Raw genomic sequence first — 21,082 nt, forward strand, 5'->3', positions numbered from 1 at the left:
AATTGCTGCACCAATCAGGGATGCGGATGTTACCAGAGAGGCGGAGCTTCTAGGATCAACACGCGTCGCTGTAAAAGTGATGGGAAGATCGGATCATTTTAGTGACTCGGTTCTTTGAATCTTATTCAATGAAATGAACGGATCTTTTTTAAGTAATTTAGTTCTTTTACATATTTGCATATTAGATTTTGTGATGCTTTGCTCACGCGCGTACAGTAGAAAATGAACGAATGACTCTTAGAGACGAATTGTTTTTCTGAGTCACATTAAAGACTCGTTCAGAATCAAGGAATCGTTCATAGCCGAAATGTCCATTTCTGCTCACTGCAACATTTATAGAAATATTATCGCTCTTTTATTCTTTATTTTTTTAGTCAAATTTATCAGCTTTTTCCTGCAAGTCCACCTGTTTGAGCCATTTATGGGTGATTTGTTTCCTAATACTTATAATAATTGTAATTATAATAATTATAAATATTGCAACTAACTTTTATTTTGACAATCAATTAATCTAATGATTTTTTTTTATTAATTTAATTTTTTTTAATAGTTTTATAATTAGATGTTTTGCTTATTATTACTGTATAAAACGCTAATTCAGGGTATTTATGTATGAAAATGTATTTTAAACAAATGCAAAAGTCACAAATTGAGTTTAACAATCTTTAATTTAGACATTTTAAAGCTTATAGTAGCTGTTTGTTGACGAGTGCATGTGGGATTTCACCTTAAACACATTCACTCATGCTGGGTTTCTTCTTTCTGTAAAAAACACAAAACAAAAAATCATTTGAGTACGAAAGATGAAGCAATTTGTGTAAATCAACATTTGGATTTCTAAGTTGACAAACACTTAAAAATCTATATAAATTATAAAAAGATTTTTATGATATAAACATCTAGAATATATAATTAATTGAATTTTGTATAATAATGAAACGATATTTGCATAAATTAAATATACAAACATTGAAAACAAGCATTTGAACGTAGTAAAGCCACAGTAAATCATGTTTGAGAACAGATAAGTTACTGTTGTAGACAAATGCTATAAAAAGAGAATGAAACGGAGAAACGCAGCAAGTTAACAGACTTAATGAAATAAAAAAAGGAAAAATATGCATTGGTGTATAAATGCTGTTATTTGCTGCTTTTAGATTTAGTGTTTGTTCTCACCGTTTTAATTGAATCATCACGATGTCGTGATCGAGTCGATTATGCAACCTGATGCTCGCGAGTCACGACAGAACAGATCCAGTGCGACTGACCAGAAGTTACAAACAAACAGTTTACACAAAAACACTTCATTAAACTACACCATTTTCACATGATGCGGATGACGGCATTCGCTCACAACCAATTTCATTATTGATTATTATCGATTCGATTAGTTGTTGCAGCTGAAGACTGTCCCCTAAACATCTACCACCCCGTGCTGTCCACATTAAAATGATTTGATGCTGAAGTTCAATATTGCAGTTAAATGGGTTACTGGCTGAAAAGGTTTAAGAACCTCCTCTAGCTGGTTCCCTCAAGAGCCTCCTGCTAGCAGTGATGATGATCTGATAAAAACAAAATGAAATGAAGTGTTAACAGCTGTGTGTGTCTTTGTGTTACAGACTAAGAATATGACTCCCTCTTTCACACCAAGCCATAAGGTAGAGCCAAATAAAGAAAATGCCCCAGCAGTAAACACAGTTCCTGCTGTAGAAGAGCTTACAACTGTGGATGAGAAACCAGCTCTACCTCAAGTTCCAGCTGTAGAACAGAGTCCAGCTCCACCTCATGTTTCAGCTGAGGAACAGAGTCCAACTCCATCTCAAGTTTCAGCTGTAGAACAGAGTCCAGCTCCACCTCAAGTTCCAGCTGTAGAACAGAGTCCAGCTCCACCTCATGTTCCAGCTGTAGAACAGAGTCCAGCTCCACCTCATGTTCCAGCTGTAAAACAGAGTCCAGCTCCACCTCAAGTTCCAGCTGTAGAACAGAGTCCAGCTCCACCTCAAGTTCCAGCTGTAGAACAGAGTCCAGCTCCACCTCAAGTTCCAGCTGTAGAACAGAGTCCAGCTCCACCTCATGTTCCAGCTGTAGAACAGAGTCCAGCTCTACCTCATGTTCCAGCTGTAGAACAGAGTCCAGCTCTACCTCATGTTCCAGCTGTAGAACAGAGTCCAGCTCCACCTCATGTTCCAGCTGTAGAACAGAGTCCAGCTTCACCTCATGTTCCAGCTGTAGAACAGAGTCCAGCTCCACCTCATGTTCCAGGTGTGCAGGATGTATCCATGGCCGCAGCACTTCAGACGCGCTTAACCATATACATGTTGGAGTCTGCAGATTTTGAAATGCAGATCCAGATAGGTGTTACACACACACTCATACACAAACACACAGGCAGTTTTCAGTAATCTCTCTCTCTCTCTCTCTCTCTCTCTCTCTCTCTCTCTCTCGCTCTCTCTCTCTCTCTCTCTCTGTGCAGATGATCACCTGTTGCCTCTGGTAGAGAAAATCCACCCGGCTGAAGCGAATAAAATTTAATGGATGCTGATTGGGAGTGAAAATAACTTTTAAATAATTAACATGATTTCTGATCCTGATCTTCTGCGAGCCAAAGTGAGCAAACCCACACATACACACACACACACACACGCACACGCACACACAGACACATACACATGCACACACACACACAGTTATATTATATTTAGGAATGATTTGTAATAAGTGGTTGTAGTAACGAGTGTATTATGTTAAATAATATTATATTAATATGATGATTTAGTTTTGGTCATGTGGAAACAAAACCCCACCCACCAACTCCTCATTTACATCTATTCATAATCACACACATCACTCCTCTATTTACTCTTTATATGCATGTGACACACGTGTGATAGAAGTGTATATGTGTGTGTTTGTGTGCAGGTGGATGAAATGAACATGATCCTAAAAACAGGAGAAGCAGGAGTCAAGTCGGTGAGTATCCACACACACACACACACACACAAACATATACACACACACACACACACACACACACACACACACGATGTGTAGACTAAGGCCCTGTTTACACGAGAACGCTCGCGGGTGAAAACGTAAAAATATTTTATCGGATGTGCCTTTCGTTTAGACGGCGACAGCGTTTTTGGGGCTTTAAAACGCAAAAAAGTGAAACCACATTCCAGAGTGGAAATCTTAAAAACGCTCCACCGTCGTGTTCTCGTCTAAAGGGTAAAAACGCAAAAATCTGCTCACTATGGCTCTCGTCGCGTACGCGTTTACGTCACAGGCATGCGCCAGTACAGGAAAATAACAAACATGTCGGATTATTTAAAGTTGTTAAAGTTGTTTAAAATGATTTAAAGTTGTTTGGAGCAATAACTCCGCCTCTCTGTCTAGACAAAATTGTCAGCTTTTGCTGTTCGCTTCGCCATTGTGTTTGGGTTTCGCGCTACTGGGGAGAGAAGTGGGAGGAAGGTTGTACGCAGGCGCGCAGACTTGGTGTTGTTGTGTGGCAGTGCTTCACATTGCCACCTAGCCGCCTGGAGTGCATACTACATCGACTTTCACACACTTTTGCGTCACCATATGCACGCAGATTTCCCCCCATAACGCTCGTCTTAACGCAGAATAAAAAGTGATAACGCAACGCCACTTTTGCGTTTTCTCTTCAGATCGTTTCCGTGTAAACAGGGCCTAAATCCCCTCTGCATTTTTCTTTCAGGAAACAAAGATGCTCTTTGGTGCAAAAAAAAAAGAGAAAGAACAAGAAGAAGAAGAAGAAGAAGAAGAAGGAAAAAAATATATAATAATAATAATTCTACATTATCATTTAATTCTTTCTTTATAAATAATAATAAAATATAAGTATGATATTAATCTTGCATGTTATTATATTTTTTATGTTTATATATAATTTTTTTTATTTTTATTAATAATTATTAATTATATAAAAATTTATATAAAAATGTTTGTGCAGAAAAAATGTTCACTTTGAAGTTAAATTCAGTTTGTTTAAAAAAAAGAAAAAGTATTCTCAGATGCAGGCCCTGGGAGAGCAGGCAATCACAGAGGGCCGAGGGCTTAGATGAGAGGCCTCCATGACAGTAACAAACCTATACACAAGTTCAACAAATAAAGACGTGCAGCATACAACTAGACTCTATGTCCACAGGATATAAATAACTGTCACTCACCTGAAGTGGAAGTGGTTAATATCACCTTTTAAATGTGGGTTTTTTAAGATGGGTCTTCACTTCCACTGTTGATTTGGTTAAATAGTGCATCATCATCGTCTATTGGCTTTTCCCATTAGGGGTCCCCACAGCGGATCATCTGTCTCCATAGCCTTCTGTCCTCTACATCTGCCTCTTTCAACCCAACTACCTGCATGTCCTACTTCACCACATCCATAAACCGCCTCCTTGGCCTTCCTCTTTTCCTCCTTCTTGGTGGCTCCATCCTCAGCATTCTTCTACTGATATACCCCATGTCCCTCCTCTAAACATGTCCAAACCATATCAATCTCGCCTCCCTCACCTGGTCTCCAAAACGTCCTACCTGCGCTGGCCCTCTAATAAACTCGTTTCTAATCCTGTCCATCCTCGTCAATGAAAACCTCAACATCTTCAGCTCTGCTACCTCCAGCTCCACCTCAATTCAATTCAATTCATTTTTATTTGTATAGCGCTTTTAACAATGAACATTGTCTCAAAGCAGCTTTACACAGATAATGCGGTGATTAAAAATGAATATGTTCTTTATGAGTAAGTTTGTCCCTGATGAGCAAGCCAGTGGCGACTGGCGACTGTGGCAAGGAAAAACTCCCCGAGATGGCATAAGGAAGAAACCTTGAGAGGAACCAGACTCAAGAGGGAACCCATCCTCATCTGGGTTACACCGAATGTCCATTTGTGGCGGGTATACAATGTTGCGGGGTGCAGTGATGATGATCAAAAGCGAAGTGTATTTCTGAGTCAGTGTAGGAGACTGTTGACATCAACTACAGTCCAATCCAGGCAGGCCTGGATGAAGTGGGAAGATCCACGGGGGGGAGAGGGGCAGGAACAGTGGTCACTGGAGCCTCAGGAGCATGTTTAACTCGACCGAGAGAGAGAGAGAGAGAGAGAGAGAGAGAGAGAGAGAGAGAGAGAGAGAGAGAGAGAGAGAGAGAAGAGGGTGACAGGAAGAGAAGGATATGGATTATTAAGTATACCTATTGTTACATGAGAGTTAAAGTCACTGTGCAGTTTGGACTCCGGCAAGACTCGCTATGGCAGCATAACTAAAAGGGAGAACCAGAATATCACCTCCTGTCTTTTACTCAATGCCACTGTCTCTAAACCATACAACATCGCAGGTCTCACCACAGTCCTATAAACTTTTCCTTTCACTCTCACAGATACCCTTCTATCACAAGAAAAAAATAGTTATATAGTGCATATTTAGTGTTTTTGCAAATGCAATTATATTCATATCCAGCTAAATGAAAATGACATTTCCTGCTTCAATTTTACTGTAGAGAGTCAGCAAAAATGTTCCCAAATAGTGGGTCAGTGTGTCACCATAAATAAATTACTGAACATTTTATCATCAAACAAAAATATCAAAACAAATGATTATCAGTGTAGCTAGCTAATGACATTACTAACAGTATTTAAATAATTTGCAAAGGAATAGGAAGAAATAGCTTTTTTCTTTATTTTATTGTTGACCTTAGTTAGAGGTTAATGAACATTTAAGTTAATTTATAAAAGTACTGATAACAGGATTTGTGTATATACAGTGGGTACGGAAAGTATTCAGACCCCCTTAAATTTTTCACTTTTTGTTATATTGCAGCCATTTGCTAAAATCATTTAAGTTCATTCTTCTTCCTCATTAATGTACACATAGCACCCCATACTGACAGAAAAACACACAATTGTTGACCTTTTTGCAGATTTATTAAAAAAGAAAAACTGAAATATCACATGGTCCTAAGTATTCAGACCCTTTGCTGTGACACTCATATATTTAACTCAGGTGCTCTCCATTTCTTCTGATCATCCTTGAGATGGTTCTACACCTTCATTTGAGTCCAGAAATCTTTGATTATACTGATTGGACTTGATTAGGAAAGCCACACACCTGTTTATATAAGACCTTACAGATCACAATGCATGTCAGAGCAAATGAGAATCATTAAGGTCAAAGGAACTGCCTGAAGAGCTCAGAGACAGAATTGTGGCAAGGCACAGATCTGGCCAAGGTTCCAAAAAATTTTTTGCTGCACTTAAGGTTCCTAAGAGCACAGTGGCCTCCATAATCCTCAAATGGAAGACGTTTGGGACGACCAGAACCATTCCTAGAGCTGGCCGACCGGCCAAACTGAGCTATCAGGGGAGAAGAGCCTTGGTGAGAGAGGAAAAGAAGAACCCAAAGATCACTGTGGCTGAGCTCCAGAGATGCAGTCGGGAGATGGGAGAAAGTTGTAGAAAGTCAACCATCACTGCAGCCCTTCACCAGTGGGGCTTTATAGCAGAGTGGCCCGACGGAAGCCTCTCCTCAGTGCAGGACACATGAAAACCCGCATGGAGTTCTCCAAGATGGTGAGAAATAAGATTCTCTGGTCTGATGAGACCAAGATAGAACTTTTTGGCCTTAATTCTAAGCGGTATGTGTGGAGAAAACCAGGCACTGCTCATCACCTGTCCAGTACAGTCTCAACAATGAAGCATGGTGGTGGCAGCATCATGCTGTGGGGGTGTTTTTCAGCTGCAGGGACAGGACGACTGGTTGCAATCAAGGGAAAGATGAATGCGGCCAAGCACAGGGATATCCTGGACGAAAACCTTCTCCAGAGTGCTTTGGACCTCAGACTGGGCTGAAGGTTTACCTTCCAACAAGACAATGACCATAAGCACACAGCTAAAATAACGATGGAGTGGCTTCACAACAACTCTGTGACTGTTCTTGAATGGCCCAGCCAGAGCAATGACTTAAACCCAAATGAGCATCTCTGGAGAGACCTAAAAATAGCTGTCCACCAACGTTTACCGTCCAACCTGACAGAACTGGAGCGGATCTGCAAGGAGGAATGGCAGAGGATCCCTGAATCCAGGTGTGAAAAACTTGTTGCATCCTTCCCAAAAAGACTCCTGGCTGTATTAGATCAAAAGGGGGCTTCTACTAAATACTGAGCAAAGGGTCTGAATACTTAGGACCATGTGATATTTCAGTTTTTCTTTTTTAATAAATCTGCAACAATGTCAACAATTCTGTGTTTTTCTGTCAATATAGGGTGCTGTGTGTACATTCATGAGGAAGAGAAATGAACTTAAATGATTTTAGCAAATGGCTGCAAAATAAAAAAGAGTGAAAAATTTAAGGGGGTCTGAATACTTTCCGTACCCACTGTATATATATATATATATATATATATATATATATATATATATATATATATATATATATATATATATAAAGGTTAGACTTTATATTTATTCTAAGAGGTGGAAGGAAGGAAGTCAGAAGGCCTTCAATATAGATTGAACAGGTGTTGTGCCCAATTCCGACCCCCGGCTGAAGTTCGCGTGCACGCAGACAGTACTGTCGTGTTTAAACAGTACAAGCCACTAAAGAGAAAAATGACACATGAAGCTCATGAACAACCTGAGCTCCAGACCAAAAAGAAGCTGAGGAGACCAGAAACAGAGGAGAAAGTGGTGAAGACTGAAAAGAGAGAGCAGGTAGATGGTCCTCTTGAAGTGACCGTGCTCCAGCCCAAGAAGACGGCCAAAAAAGGAGGCTCAGAGAACAACAAGACAGAAAAGAGAGGTATGAGAAAGAAAACAGGATCCTACCCTGCTATAACATTCTGGACTCATTACAGCTGTTACCTGCCGAAGTATCACAGAGCTGGATCTCTGAAAATGAGTTTCACCGGTTATTTGTATCTTTTGTTTAACAGACATTTAAACAAAACGAAGGAAGAAGGCCTTCAATATAGATTTTGCAAATATCTAGAACAGGTGTTGTGTCCAATTCCGACCCCCGGCTGAAGTTCGCGTGCACGCAGACAGTACCGTCGTGTTTCCTGTAGATGGCACTTTAAACACGGAAAGTTCGATCAAATGCTTCACTGATCCTCACAGCAAACGTTCAATTTGACGAAACCTGCTATATTTACCTGTAGATGGCAGTATAAACTCAGTAATCATTTGCTTTTAAAAGCCACCCGCCTGATTCTACCCCCCTATTTCTACACGAAGTGATCAGTCTTTTAAAGCGTCCCGCACAATAATGTGATGCAAATACAAAGTTTAATACATTAAACATATAACATAACATTTTTATATTACATTCAATATTATTTTCATGCATTAAACATTAAATATGTGCAAACGTTATATAGATGATATGGACAGTGTTGTGTAGTGAACATTGAATCCTGAAACACTTAAAAGAAAAAAACTGCCGTTGTCATAGAGACCTGTACACAAACATCATGTCTCGGAATTTAGATATTCATTTCTTGCCTGTTTGAAGGAGAAGAAGGAAGAAGAAAACAAGAAAGAATTAAAAACTCATCTTTTCACTACAATTAGTTTCATTACACTGACTTTTTTTCACTTCTGGCAGTGATGGATTTCACATCAGCTAACGGCAAGTTGTCTATTTGTAACTTTTAGTTTCTTGTTGTAAATGTAAATCTTCTTTTTCTTCTTTCGGCTGCTCCCATTAGTGGTCGCCACAGCGGATTATCCGTCTCCATGCTACTCTGTTTCTTAAATGTACTGTGTAGTAGGAATGTTATTTAATGTTAGAAATATCACTTTTACACAAATAGAAATGGAGGGTGGTTTCTGACCCGTGAGGTTTTTGTATTCAGTGACAAAAGTGGAAGACTTCCAATGCGGATAAAAAATGTACGATATCCTGTCATATCAGTAATTTATGGACTATTTTTTAAACAGGACAACACTTTAATGAAAAACAGTACAAGCCACTAAAGAGAAAAATGACACATGAAGCTCATGAACAAACTGAGCTCCAGACCAAAAAGAAGCTGAGACCAGAAACAGAGGAGAAAGTGGTGAAGACTGGAAAGAGAGAGCAGGTAGATGGTCCTCTTGAAGTGACCGTGCTCCAGCCCAAGGAGACGGCCAAAAAAGGAGGCTCAGAGAACAACAAGACAGAAAAGAGAGGTATGAGAAAAAAAAAAGGATCCTACCCTGCTATAACATTCTGGACTCATTACAGCTGTTACCTGCCGAAGTATCACAGAGCTGGATCTCTGAAAATGAGTTTCACCGGTTATTTGTATCTTTTGTTTAACAGACATTTAAACAAAATGAAGGAAGAAGGCCTTCAATATAGATTTTGCAAATATCTAGAACAGGTGTTGTGTCCAATTCCGACCCCCGGCTGAAGTTCGCGTGCACGCAGACAGTACCGTCGTGTTTCCTGTAGATGGCACTTTAAACACGGAAAGTTCGATCAAATGCTTCACTGATCCTCACAGCAAACGTTCAATTTGACGAAACCTGCTATATTTACCTGTAGATGGCAGTATAAACTCAGTAATCATTTGCTTTTAAAAGCCACCCGCCTTGATTCTACCCCCCTATTTCTACACGAAGTGATCAGTCTTTTAAAGCGTCCCGCACAATAATGTGATGCAAATACCAAGTTTAATACATATAACATAACATTTTTATATTACATTCAATATTATTTTCATGCATTAAACATTAAATATGTGCAAACATGTTATATAGATGATATGGACAGTGTTGTGTAGTGAACATTGAATCCTGAAACACTTAAAAGAAAAAAACTGCCGTTGTCATAGAGACCTGTACACAAACATCATGTCTCGGAATTTAGATATTCATTTCTTGCCTATTTGAAGGAGAAGAAGGAAGAAGAAAACAAGAAAGAATTAAAAACTCACCTTTCCACTACAATTAGTCAGTGTAATGAAACTAACTGTAGTGAAAAGATGAGTACGATATTACTTCTTTTTCTTCTTTCGGCTGCTCCCATTAGTGGTCGCCACAGCGGATTATCCGTCTCCATGCTACTCTGTTTCTTTAAATGTACTGTGTAGTAGGAATGTTATTCAATGTTAGAAATATCACTTTTACACAAATAGAAATAGAGGGTGGTTTCTGACCCGTGAGGTTTTTGTATTAAGTGACAAAAGTGGAAGACTTCCAATGTGGATAAAAGATTTACGATATCCTGTCATATCAGTAATTTATGGACTATTTTTTAAACAGGACAACACTTTAATGAAAAACAGTACAAGCCACTAAAGAGAAAAATGACACATGAAGCTCATGAACAACCTCAGCTCCAGACCAAAAAGAAGCTGAGGAGACCAGAAACAGAGGTGAAGGTGGTGAAGACTGGAAAGAGAGAGCAGGTAGATGGTCCTCTTGAAGTGACCGTGCTCCAGCCCAAGGAGACGGCCAAAAAAGGAGGCTCAGAGAACAACAAGACAGAAAAGAGAGGTATGAGAAAGAAAACAGGATCCTACCCTGCTATAACATTCTGGACTCATTACAGCTGTTACCTGCCAAAGTATCACAGAGCTGGATCTCTGAAAATGAGTTTCACCGGTTATTTGTATGTTTTGTTTACCAGACATTTATGATCACTACATCCTGGGAGAGCTGCTTGGGTATGGAAGCTTTGGTTGCGTCTACGCAGGGGTTCGAATATCAGATGGTAAAAAGGTGAATATCGGCACAAATACATTTAACTGGCAATGAATGAAAAAAAAATAGGTTTGATGCTTTTTTATATTCATTTATGGAAATCAAGTCCTATGTTTATATCCAAGTTTATATAGACAGACGTTTGTTATCTCATTGGTGAGTTACTCTTGGTAACTGAAATGAAGTTCTATGGGAGCAATGACTTCAACTTAATTTTCTCTTTTTGCAGGTGGCCCTGAAAATCATGAACAAAATAAATAATCATCAATACATCACCATTGTAAGTGAACTTAATTTTTTTTTGTACTTTTGTGAACGTGACAAAAGTCTAGGGGTTTATGATTTAAATCATCATTGGATGGCTGTTATGGTTTTTATTTATTTCACATTTTGATCAGCTTTATTCTGAATTTTTGCCCAATCCAGTACTACTGTAATAATTTCCACTCTGTTTTTAGGCCGGTGACGCACGCAGCCTGCCTGTTGAGGTGGCATTATTAGAACTCGTGTGCAAGCCGCCTCATTGTCCATTCGTAATACAGCTGCTAGAATGGTTTGAGACACCTGACGTCATCATCTTGGTCCTGGAGCGGCCCGACCCCTGTGTTGACCTTTTCGACTTTTTGACGAATAACATAATGACTGAAACTGAAATTATATTTATTGTGCAGCAAATTGTTCTTGCCGCATGTCACTGCCGTAATCGAGGTGTGTTTCATCGAGACATCAAAGCTGAAAATGTTCTCTTGAACCCTCTGACTCATCAAGTCAAGCTGATTGATTTCGGCTTGGGCGTCCTACATAAGGACACCACATACACTGAACATGCTGGTAATTACACCTCAAAGATGAACAGATTTGGTGCTGCATTATCAGATCTTGTAATCTCACTGATGATATTCTTTCTGTCTTTCACACAGGCACTGACATTTACATCCCACCTGAATGTTATGTTGATAAAGAATACGAGGCGGAACCTTTCACCGTCTGGGGTCTGGGCGTGCTCTCATACATATTATTGTGTAGAATGCAGCCCTTTGATGGAGAAAAAGAAATTGTTGAAGGCCACCTGTTCATCCCTGATGAGTTGTCCAAAGGTGTGAAGATTATTTGCATTTAATCCTGTACAAAAATCTGAAAAAAAAAAACTATACCGTGAAATAGGTTTAACTATAATAATTATCATATGAATTAGATTTTCTGGTTACCAAATGGACATTTTAAACAATATACATTACTGCACACACACAGCTTCCCAAGATTTCATTGAGTGGTGCCTGCAAAGAGACCCTAATAGCCGACCAACCCTCAATCAGATCCTCGGACATCACTGGTTCAGGAGGCAAGGTCAGTAAGGACAAATAGTAAAGACCTAAATTAAGTGAAGTCAGTTAGTGTAAAATAAAGATGTCCAGTTTATGTGATCGGTATTACATTGGTACCTAGCTTTGCAATAATAGAGATGGCTTTGCTAACAATATTATATGCAAAAGAAATAATGTAAAATAATTACATAAACAGTTAAGGAAAAATATGTAGTATTTATTGCAGTTAAAGGTCATATTTATTGTTTTATTTAATATTTATCTGTATTTTGTTTTACAGGAAAGGTCCAATGGGCTCTCTTTGGGCAGAACGAATCTTCTCGACATCTCCTTAATACCACCTGTGTGTAAAATAAAAAATAAATATTTGCTTTTCTTATTAAAAAAGAGTTGTAGTGTAGAGTTGACTGATTGTGCTCTTAGCTCATGACCTATTTACCAACTACCAGGATGTGTTCTTTTGATAAGGGTGTCTGCCAATGGCAGAAATGTACATTTTTGTTTCTAAAACAAAACAAATAAACAAAAACAATTAATCAATAATTATGAAGCAACTTCATGCATCTCGATGTTTGCTAGGAGCGTGTCAATTCACAGTAGAAAATATCTTCTGTCACTGCATGCCACATGATGATCTCCTCTAGAACGTCCGAGCACCCAAACACAGAGAATCGGACCCATTGCAAAGAACAATGGCAAACAAATAGGTGTTTTGCTGAGTCTGCTAATGTAGCAGTCTGACCAGCAAACAGTACAGGTGCAGTGAGGGGGAAGCTACGTGTGATCTCGTGACATCACATGCTAAAGCCTTCAGTCAAAATATCATGAGACACAAATCAGTTTTTGCAAGCACCCTTCACATTGCGCTGAAACAGGGAAACCAATTTGGATTTCACGTCCAACGTCTGAACCTCTTGGCCATCGTAGCAGCAGATCTCTGCCCCATTTAAGCCCTAAACATATTTACAATAATGAACTCAGCAGAAGAAGCAACAGCAACTGCACTATTGACAGTCTGGAGTCGACACATGGTAAGAAGTCTTTAATGCTGCACACAGAAACCTTGTTAGATTTTAAAACCAACACCTACACCACTTGGGCATTAGAATAAATCTCATTAAAAAATCGTCATGTAAGATTATAGCGTCACCTGAATACTGCACTTCCCAAATAATTCTGAAGGAAGGCTCTGAATGTCCTACATAACATCTGATCTTAACCGAGTGACAAAAAAAGAAATAAATTCACCTTATTAGCTAATTAGTGATGATTTGGAGCAGATCATTCTTAAAACTAGGCACTGACTTAAAAAAAAAGAGATTGTGCTGCTGACATCAAATACATAATTCTGGAATTGCATTTTGTAAAAGACACAGGAACAGAGATTCAAAGTTGTGCATGTAGTGAATATTGTTTGCTTTCCAATGTCCAACTTTTGCAATGTCCAACCCCTCAGCCTTCAGCGCAGCGCCAGCGCGACTGATATCCCATTGTTCGGAGGTGTTAATGTTTAACAATAGATTTAATAAAAAGAGACAAGTGTAACCATGGTTAACTATAAATCATTCTAAAGGTCTAAGCCTCAAGCATTGATTTTAGATCACTGTATTTCAATGAAAAACGTATAACGAATGTATTTGCTGAATCTGTGCAAAGCAGTACACACAAACAACATGCATACAAAAATGCAGTACTTACACAATTATTGTAATAACGAGTCACAAATGCATCCACTGCTGATAATCCCAGTTTATTAGGAACGATAAGGCTCCACTGAACAACATGCTGTAAAGCATTTTTGCTCCAACCAAACAATAGTGTTGTAATTAAGACAGTTATTCTTTTGTTACGTCACAGTACTTCGCTGCCTGTATTGTTGGTATATGTTTCGGAATAACTTTCGCATAAAAAACACCATCATGGTGGTAAAAAAACCTAAATATGGCTAGTAGAATATAGTGTTACAAAACAAATAAGACAACCTATTATAAAAAAAAAAAAAAAAAAAAAAAAAAAGGTAGATGAGGCGTAAACTTGGACTTTAGTCTACACTCTATAGGCAGGTGTCGTGACGTTCTGCACCACCTATCATTTTACACCTTTTATTTCCAGCCAGTAGCATTATGGAAACAAAATAATTGATGTAAAATGTAGCCAATTAGTGCAGGTATTGCTTACCTCGGCTCGCAGAAGATCAAGATCTGAAATCTGTTAATAATTTCAAAGTTGTTTTCACTCCCAATCATTACATTTTATTCGCTTCAGCTGGGTGGATTTTCTCTACCAGAGGCAACAGGTGATCATCTGCAGAGAGAAAGAGAGAGAGAGAGAGAGAGAGAGAGAGAGAGAGAGAGAGAGAGAGAGAGAGAGAGAGAGTTACTGAAACTGCATGTGTGTGTGTGTGTGTGTGTGTGTGTGTGTGTGTGTGTAAGACCTACGTGCCATCTGGTTCTGCATTTCAAAATCTGCAGACTCCAACATGTAAATGGTTAAGCGTTTCTGAGGTGCTGCAGCCATGGATACATCCTGCACATCTGGAACATGAGGTGGAGCTGGACTCTGTTCTACAGCTGGAACTTGAGGTGGAGCTGGACTCTGTTCTACAGCTGAAACTTGAGGTGGAGCTGGACTCTGTTCTACAGCTGGAACATGAGGTGGAGCTGGACTCATCCACAGTTGTAAGCTCTTCTACAGCAGGAACTGTGTTTACTGCTGGGGCATTTCTTTTATTTGGCTCTACCTTCTGGCTTGGTGTGAAGGGAGTCATATTCTGAGTCTGTAACACAAAGACACACACAGCTGTTAACACTTCACTTTATTTTGTTTTTTTCAGATCATCATCACTGCTAGCAGGATGCTCTTGAGGGAACCAGCTAGAGTAGGGTCTTAAACCTTTTCAGCCAGTAATCCTTTTAACTGTAATATTGAACTTCAGCATCAAATCATTTTAATGTGGACAGCACGGGGTGGTAGATGTTTAGGGTACAGTCTTCACCTGCACATTCTTCATCCTTTGCATGTTATGATGGACAGGGTTATCCTGGTGTTCTGGTCTCAGTAAGGTCTTCTGCTTGTTAATGAAGACCTGGGTGTGGTGGTTCCTCTCAGTCTCGCGCTCCTTACGAGACTTAAAGTGTTGGATGGAGCTGTAACACAACAGAGACACTGCTCTTACACACTGCTGTTAGTCTTTATGCCGACACCAGAAGAATTACCCCTGATGCTGACTGAAATCCCCTCATATGACCAAACCCACACTTTATATTAATGGCTTACACTTTATAGCTGTAAAAAAGTAAAGGGTCTACTATATTCTACTTACACTACTTACCAGCTACCTGATGTTCAATAGTGGAAAAATGTTCGATAGAGCGACTGTACGACTGCTGGAACAGTGAGTTTCCAAACTGTATGTGTTTTTATTCTTTTTGAAATACTGAGTTTATTATTTATTATTAGAGCTGCAACAACTAATCGAATCGATAATAATCAATAATGAAATTGGTTGTGAGCGAATGCCGTCATCCGCATCATGTGAAAATGGTGTAGTTTAATGAAGTGTTTTTGTGTAAACTGTTTGTTTGTAACTCCTGGACAGTCGCACTGGATCTGTTCTGTCGTGACTCGCGAGCATCAGGTTGCATAATCGACTCGATCACGACATCGTGATGATTCAATTAAAACGGTGAGAACAAACACTGAATCTAAAAGCAGCAAATAACAGCATTTATACACCAATGCATATTTTTCCTTTTTTTATTTAATTAATTCTGTTAACTTGCTGCGTTTCTCCGTTTCATTCTCTTTTTATAGCATTTGTCTACAACAGTAACTTATCTGTTCTCAAACATGATTTACTGCGGCTTTACTACGTTCAAATGCTTGTTTTCAATGTTTGTATATTTAATTTATGCATATATCATTTCATTATTATACAAAATTCAATTAATTATATATTCTAGATGTTTATATCATAAAAATCTTTTTATAATTTACATAGATTTTTTAAGTGTTTGTCAACTTAGAAATCCAAATGTTGATTTACACAAATTGCTTCATCTTTCGTATTAAAATGATTTTTTGTTTTGTGTTTTTTACAGAAAGAAGAAATCCAACATGAGTAAATGTGTTCAAGGTGAAATCCCACATGCACTCGTCAACAAACAGCTACTATAAGCTTTAAAATGTCTAAATTAAAGATTGTTAAACTCAAATAGTGATTTTTGCATTTGTTTAAAATAAATTTTTATACATAAATACCCTGAATTAGCGTTTTATACAGTAATAATAGGCAAAACATCTAATTATGAAACTTTGATTTTTATTCAATTAATAAAAAAAATCATTAGATTAATTGACTGTCAAAATAAATGTTAGTTGCAAAACTTCACAATAAATGACCAATAAATGCCTCAAACAGAGAGAGAGAGAGAGAGAGAGAGAGAGAGAGAGTTACTGAAACTGCATGTGTGTGTGTGTGTGTGTGTGTGTGTGTGTGTGTGTGTAAGACCTACGTGCCATCTGGTTCTGCATTTCAAAATCTGCAGACTCCAACATGTAAATGGTTAAGCGTTTCTGAGGTGCTGCAGCCATGGATACATCCTGCACATCTGGAACATGAGGTGGAGCTGGACTCTGTTCTACAGCTGGAACTTGAGGTGGAGCTGGACTCTGTTCTACAGCTGAAACTTGAGGTGGAGCTGGACTCTGTTCTACAGCTGGAACATGAGGTGGAGCTGGACTCATCCACAGTTGTAAGCTCTTCTACAGCAGGAACTGTGTTTACTGCTGGGGCATTTCTTTTATTTGGCTCTACCTTCTGGCTTGGTGTGAAGGGAGTCATATTCTGAGTCTGTAACACAAAGACACACACAGCTGTTAACACTTCACTTTATTTTGTTTTTTTCAGATCATCATCACTGCTAGCAGGATGCTCTTGAGGGAACCAGCTAGAGTAGGGTCTTAAACCTTTTCAGCCAGTAATCCTTTTAACTGTAATATTGAACTTCAGCATCAAATCATTTTAATGTGGACAGCACGGGGTGGTAGATGTTTAGGGTACAGTCTTCACCTGCACATTCTTCATCCTTTGCATGTTATGATGGACAGGGTTATCCTGGTGTTCTGGTCTCAGTAAGGTCTTCTGCTTGTTAATGAAGACCTGGGTGTGGTGGTTCCTCTCAGTCTCGCGCTCCTTACGAGACTTAAAGTGTTGGATGGAGCTGTAACACAACAGAGACACTGCTCTTACACACTGCTGTTAGTCTTTATGCCGACACCAGAAGAATTACCCCTGATGCTGACTGAAATCCCCTCATATGACCAAACCCACACTTTATATTAATGGCTTACACTTTATAGCTGTAAAAAAGTAAAGGGTCTACTATATTCTACTTACACTACTTACCAGCTACCTGATGTTCAATAGTGGAAAAATGTTCGATAGAGCGACTGTACGACTGCTGGAACAGTGAGTTTCCAAACTGTATGTGTTTTTATTCTTTTTGAAATACTGAGTTTATTATTTATTATTAGAGCTGCAACAACTAATCGAATCGATAATAATCAATAATGAAATTGGTTGTGAGCGAATGCCGTCATCCGCATCATGTGAAAATGGTGTAGTTTAATGAAGTGTTTTTGTGTAAACTGTTTGTTTGTAACTCCTGGACAGTCGCACTGGATCTGTTCTGTCGTGACTCGCGAGCATCAGGTTGCATAATCGACTCGATCACGACATCGTGATGATTCAATTAAAACGGTGAGAACAAACACTGAATCTAAAAGCAGCAAATAACAGCATTTATACACCAATGCATATTTTTCCTTTTTTTATTTAATTAATTCTGTTAACTTGCTGCGTTTCTCCGTTTCATTCTCTTTTTATAGCATTTGTCTACAACAGTAACTTATCTGTTCTCAAACATGATTTACTGCGGCTTTACTACGTTCAAATGCTTGTTTTCAATGTTTGTATATTTAATTTATGCATATATCATTTCATTATTATACAAAATTCAATTAATTATATATTCTAGATGTTTATATCATAAAAATCTTTTTATAATTTACATAGATTTTTTAAGTGTTTGTCAACTTAGAAATCCAAATGTTGATTTACACAAATTGCTTCATCTTTCGTATTAAAATGATTTTTTGTTTTGTGTTTTTTACAGAAAGAAGAAATCCAACATGAGTAAATGTGTTCAAGGTGAAATCCCACATGCACTCGTCAACAAACAGCTACTATAAGCTTTAAAATGTCTAAATTAAAGATTGTTAAACTCAAATAGTGATTTTTGCATTTGTTTAAAATAAATTTTTATACATAAATACCCTGAATTAGCGTTTTATACAGTAATAATAGGCAAAACATCTAATTATGAAACTTTGATTTTTATTCAATTAATAAAAAAAATCATTAGATTAATTGACTGTCAAAATAAATGTTAGTTGCAAAACTTCACAATAAATGACCAATAAATGCCTCAAACAGGTGGACTTGGGAAAAAAGCTGATAAATTTGACAAAAAATTAGAAAAAATAAAGAAGAAAAGAGTGATTATATTTCTATAAATGTTGCAGTGAGCAGAAATGGACATTTCGGCTAATAGTGTAGGAGACGTCATCATTAGCCTCGTGCTAGCCAGGTTTTTTGCCAAAAGACGAATTCATTCAATTAATTGTTATTAAGATATTTATAATTTATATATAACTCACTAAATGTAGAATATTTAACCTGAGGATGAAACTTATTGAAGCTAAGATTAGTTAGCCGGCTAGTTAGCCTAGCTCAATGGTTCTCAAAGGTTGGGACTCGGTGTTGCAAAAAGAATAAAACCCATAAAGCCCAGAAAGTCACCGTTACAGGGGTCTTACAGTCGCTCCATCCCGGCAGAGGGTCTTCACCTGGAACACGGAGTTTCTCCCGGAGCTCATTACTGATGATGCAGAGTAGTGATGAGTCGGTTATGAACGATTCCTTGATTCTGAACGAGTCTTTAATGTGACTCAGAAGAACCATTCGTCTCTAAGAGTCATTCGTTCATTTTCTACTGGACGCGCGTGAGCAAAGCATCCCAAAATCTCCGTAGTTTATGTAAAAGAACTAAATGACTTAAAAAAATTACGTTGATTTAATTGAATGAGATTTAAAGAACGGAGTCACTAAAATGATCCGATCTTCCCATCCCTTTTACAGCGACGGCGTGTTGATCCTAGAAGCGCCGCCCCGCTGGTTGCGTCCGCATCCCTCATTGGTGCAGCAATTTTCCATTACGCACCAATCAACAGAGACCAAAACAAACGAACACGCCACAAAGCCACGCCACATTTCCATGGAAGCCAGTACACAAACAATCTCTTTTTCTGGCGACAGGACAATCAAGACTGCTTGTGGATAATTCTCGAAATATTTAAAAAAACACACTTTGTATACAAAAAATTTGAAGATGCAGGACACCAACACAAACAAGTAAGTTTCTATTACTGTTTTTACTTTATTTATACTGATTATTTTCCTGTAATATCACATTCCCAATGTATTGTCTATACTGTAGAATTGTCTGTGTCATGTGAATTGATCACATTTTGTTCATATTAGAGCAAAGAGAGCAGCATCAGACATGCCACCACCCAGTGCTGCTAAAAAGCCTCGACTTGATGCTGCACCTCACAAAGACACAAAAAAAAAGGGAAATGTGAATTTCCTTCTCTGACAGATGAAGAAAAATCTGTCATTTCCAGGTTTTGTGTAAACGAGGTCAGTTATTATCTTTTGTTTTATTTAGTGTGCATTCAATTTAAACGCATGTATTTTATTTAGTGTGCATTCAATTCTTTAGCTGTGGATTTGAGTTTTCTCATTTTTAAAAGTCAATCCACAATTCACTGGTCCTGATGTTCTGAAATTTAACAGTGGATATGATTTGTCATGTAAAATGTTTACTCCAGGTTTTGGTTTATGCAAAGTCTTTTTCTAAACCTAATCTACAGTCAAGTCTTAACTCCCTAATATTTGTTTTAAATACATGACTTGAATACATGTTTGATTCAGTTGGTTGATTTTTTTCTTCTGTCTCATTTAGTCGTTGGCAGAGACGTTTCTGAAAGTGGTTTTGGAGAAGATCAATGCGGAGAAAGAGTCTATGGGACATGAACTCCTGCAGTCTCTCTGTAGGGTTTATGTGGGCTTGTGTCAAAAGAGAGGAGACTCTCATAAAGCACATGCCCTCGCCTACAGATTTCTTAAAGAAGGTGAGATTATATTAACATTTCATTATATATTTACTAAAAATTATCTGGACAGTGATATAAAGAAGTCAGTTGTGTTCTTTTTTTGGTTTTGTATTTCTTCCTATAAAGTGTATTTTAAGTCTGTGGTATCATTTTGTTTCCTCTGCAGACTTTTCCGAAGCCCCAAAACTGATATTGGTCATGGTGACAGCATGGCCAAGTGTTTTCTCCCATAACAGGCATACAGAAAGATTTATTACTTGCTCAGCAAATTTTTGCACTGGGATATGGTAAGTAGCTGATTCTCATCACAACAGTCACCAGAACAGTCATTAAACATAATTTTTTTAACTGGACTTTTTATGTGTTTTACTGCATTCTTAATCTATTTTTAATTTCCAATGTCCATGTCATCTATGGATCAAATTCATTATAAATTCATGTTAAATTAAATCATTTAATTCATAAATATAAATTTTTTACTTCAACATTCAAGCTGAAAGTGTTACAGGACATCACTATTTTAGTCTTTTTTGATTAGTGTGAGTAAACGCTGATAACCAGCAGCAAAGAAACTGCACTTAACTCCAGCGTTAATGCTGCTGTTTCTGACAAAATGATCAGATCAGTGCAATAAACATGCAAGCTAATAAATCTGTATTTCATAATATACTAATAAAGGAAGTGATATAGAACCATGTGACACTGTGCTCACTACTGAATAAACAAACTAACTTTGTGCCTCAAATTACACACTCTTGTACTATTCTAGAGCATTATTTACCCCTGCTACTGTCTGATACATAAACCCTTTAGTAA

The 21,082-nt window shown here is 38.1% G+C and overlaps 1 protein-coding gene across 1 annotated transcript in view; it reads right to left on the minus strand.

Moving 5' to 3' along the window:
* The window catches only part of LOC310731566 (uncharacterized protein), a gene marked incomplete at its 3' end in the record, with an annotated part of 271,196 nt that overhangs the window by 181,442 nt on the left and 68,672 nt on the right, over positions 1-21,082 (minus strand). The window lies entirely within an intron of this gene.

The sequence above is a fragment of the Silurus aristotelis genome (genome assembly GCF_946808225.1).
Source record: "Silurus aristotelis genome assembly, chromosome: 9".
Classification (NCBI taxonomy): domain Eukaryota; kingdom Metazoa; phylum Chordata; class Actinopteri; order Siluriformes; family Siluridae; genus Silurus; species Silurus aristotelis.